The sequence below is a fragment of the Dasypus novemcinctus genome, chromosome 1 (genome assembly GCF_030445035.2).
Source record: "Dasypus novemcinctus isolate mDasNov1 chromosome 1, mDasNov1.1.hap2, whole genome shotgun sequence".
Taxonomy (NCBI): domain Eukaryota; kingdom Metazoa; phylum Chordata; class Mammalia; order Cingulata; family Dasypodidae; genus Dasypus; species Dasypus novemcinctus.
Genome location: NC_080673.1, coordinates 169,613,080 through 169,616,945, shown reverse-complemented (window position 1 = coordinate 169,616,945; position 3,866 = coordinate 169,613,080).

Genomic DNA, 3,866 nt, shown 5'->3' with positions numbered 1-3,866 from the left:
ACAAAGGCAAACCACTAAGGTAAAGTAAATAAGCTAGGACTGGAAGTTGCATAGGCAGATAACTGGGAGAGAAAACACCAAACAACTGAAGATGATTTTTGTCTCTGCCGTGTGAGACTAACATGCTGCCACATGAGAAGATGGGAGCCAGAGAGATTCAAGTATGGACTGAGAATCATACCCTATTTTCTCTAGGCTGTTCAAAGCCCCCTCACCATCTTCTGATTGTGGGGGCATTTCCAGAGCACTGGAGTTTGAATTGAAGCTGAACTAGTAGAATGCTGAAGAAAATTATTGTGTTGGTTTATTTTTAAAGAAACAAAATTGGAACAAGCTGAAAATGCTGAATTATATCTATGCATGTTGAAATATTGTCATGTGGAATGTGAGCTGTTACTATTTGCAGGGTCATCCAAATGAGCTATGTCAATCAAACAGTGTGATTAGGGAATTCCCCTTACACACCGTCTGCCATGTACACTTGCACACACACATCAACCTTTTCTCAAATTTTATAACTCCCTAACTTAACTCTCTACCCCTGTCTCCATTTGCTTCATAGTGTGTAACATTCTCTGAAATGACACTATTTGTTTACTTTTGCCTCTTCCAGTAGAATATAAGCTTCATGGGAGCAAGGCTTCATTTTACTATTGTTTTTGTTGTCCATCCCCAGTGCATATAGTAGGTTCTCAATAAATATGTGAATAAGTGATAAGTAATGAATAAATAACAGCAATTGTCATCTACTAATAACTTGGCCTGTTTCAGTATTAGTCCCTTTATATGCATTACTGGATTGAACGTTCTTACAAGTGTTTTTAATAGTGACAGTTTTAGTTTCCTAGCTGCCCAAACAAATGTCGTGCAGTGGTTTGGCTTAAACATTGGGAATTTATTGGCTTATGGAATCAAAGCTAAAAGAAGCCGTAGATCAGGCATCATCAAAGCTATGATTTCTCTCTGAAGACCGGGGCATTCTGGGCCTGGCTGCCAGCAACCTTTGGTCCTTTGCTTTTCTGTCATATTGCAATACACATGGCAGCCTCTCCTGGCCTGACCTTTCTCCTCAGGATTCTGTTGACTTTCAGTTTCTGGCTGCTTTCTCTGTTCGTTTGTCTTCTTCCCTGGTGGCCTTTTAGTAATAGGATTAAGACCTATCCTGGCTCGGTTGAGCCATACCTTAACTGCAATAACCTTATCTAAAGGTCCTATTTACAAGGGTTCACACCCACAAGAATGGATGAAGCGTAAACATGTTTTTCTGGGGTATAGAGTATTTCCATGGGTTGGCTCCTATTTGGTTCTAAATTCAATTCACCTTGATGCAAATTTCTGTGGTGTTTTTGTTCCTCATGCCCCATATCCATCTGATGAACTTCCACTGTCCTCTAAGCCACGTGAATGTGCCTCCCTGTAACAGTTTGCCAAAGAACTGCTAATGCAAAGCACCAGATACCTGTTTGCTTCTATAAAGGGTATTTATTTGGGGTAAAAGCGTACAGTTATAAGGTCATAAAAAGTCTAACTCAAGGTTGCTTTCTCACCAAAGTCAGTTGCCACATGTTGAAGCAAGAGAGTTTCAGGTCTCTGACTGGTCTATGCCTTCCCCTCTAAGCTTCCTCTTCCTCTTGAGACTCCATGATTAAGTGAAGTCCTCTGTCTCCTGGGATAGGGTTTGTTGCTTTCCAGGCCTCCAGTATCAGTATCGGCTCTCTTCCCAATCTCAGCTGTAAGTTATCAGGCAAAATATTTCTTCTCTTCCCTGTCCTTTAGCTGTTTGATCCTTCTCCTTTCTACTACTTGGCAGGATCAAAAAATGACAGAGGTCTCTCTTCCATGTCTACTTGTGTGACTGTTTATATCAGACCAAGCAAAAGGGCAGGGACTCAACCTGAGTAGAGCCTTACTGACAAGCCAAATCAAAGCCCTAAAAATGATCTCATCAAGCAATTTAATCAAAGACATCTCAGCTGAATTTAATGCAGTCAAAGGATATCATACCTAGAACCATAGATTAGTTTACAAACATAATATCTCTCTTTTTGGGATTCATAAAATAACCTGAAACTGCCACACTCCCCACTGCCAGAGCAAAAGATGTTCATTATGAAAAGACCCATAGTCCTCAAGGTGCCAGAATGGTACTGGGGTCCATGCAGAAGTGAAGAGAAATGCTCTTTCTCTCCCAAAAGGTGTCATGCTGAACCCTGAGTAGCACTTTTCACCCACCTCTGGCTCTGATCTCCCTCTGCACAGGAAGCCAAGATCAAACCAAGGGACTGGGAAGGTGACAGAACATCACACCTTGTCAATCTCCACTCATCTGATTCATCATTCCCTCTGTTTAATAATCAGCCTTGAAAATTTCTTTTTTCTATTTTTAGCACCAACTCACCAGTTCCACAAACACAATATTGTGAATATCGCTTTAAATTCTTCCCAGATACCTTAATATACTACAATAACACTATCAGGTAGCATTATTATTCCTATTTTATGGATGAAGAAATTGATATTTATTCAATTAGAATAACTCACCTAAAACCGTAAAACTAGGAAGTGTTGGAAGATGAAAGTGGAATTAAACCCTAAAATGTTTTTTTAACCTGAAGTCTGGGCTCTGGACAGCTAAGCTATATCCAGGTAAAGCGAACATATTGAGCAGCACTACATTTTTTCTGTAGTGAAAAAGGAAACAAATTTTCTCTTTCAGGGCTGGAACCTAGGTAAGCAAGGTTGATAATAAACACGATAAACTATTATCACATTTGGGTCAGCATGGGAATTTGATTTCAGCTTTGTTCCCACACTCTCATTAGTTTTCTAGGTAGTTTAGGTAGGTAGAGCCAGAGGACAGACATTTACCTACCATGCCTCAGATAGGCCCTGCCACCTAAACCCCCAACCAGTCTTCTCCCGCTTTCAAACATCTGGTCTCATTTTCAGACTAACTGAAAGCTGTTACACCTCATTATGTTTAAGATCTAAGAATAAAATGCTAATGATTCCCTGAATTGTTGTTAATTCAATTCTATAAAGTGTGTAATCAGGTCCTTTGAAAGTATAGACCTGACTAGTGATTAGTGGGTAAAAGGAGCTAAAGCAAAATTTGTGAAGATGTTAATCTAATCAGAAAAAACAGTTGGACTTCACATCCAAGAGCAGCAATCTCTCTAAATCCATACAAAAATGGAGAGGGCTTTGAGTGATTTATTACATATATTTATATATTGTACACCTTTATCTTCTTTAGAGTCTTGGCACAGTACTTGCTGTGGTTAAAAATCTTTATAATTAATTTAGAAACAATCTTTAATCATCTCATCCATCTTCCTGCCAATAAAAGATGGTCTCTCTGTTACAGCTATTTTGTTTTATAATTTTAAATTTCTCAAATCTTAGATGGTCTAATAGTTTCCTTAGATATTAAATTGGAGGAAAAAGAAAAAGTGTATAATAAAATAATTAAGCTTAACTCTAACCCCATTCTTCATTGGTCTCCCAAAATACCTTGCAAACACTATATCTCAGGCAGATTTAGAAAGCTACTTGTACAAGAGCATATTAAAAAGTGTCAAGGGAAAATGCAAATTTGCATGCCTGAGGCAAAGAATGTGCCAGAATGCTTGGAGGCTACAGAGAAATGTTAAAGCATTAACAGATGCTAGGTTGGCACATTAGCATATAGCTTCTCCCATAGGGCAGAAAGGAAGAGGTGAATTAGGACTGGGACTTTTCCTAGTCACCCTTCAGTAGCTGAATCCCCATTTCCCTTCCTCTTTCTCTCCTCTTGTCTTGTCTTCACTGACCCTGGGTTTACCTCCATCCACTTCCCCTTTCTTTCCCTCCCTTTCATTCCCCTT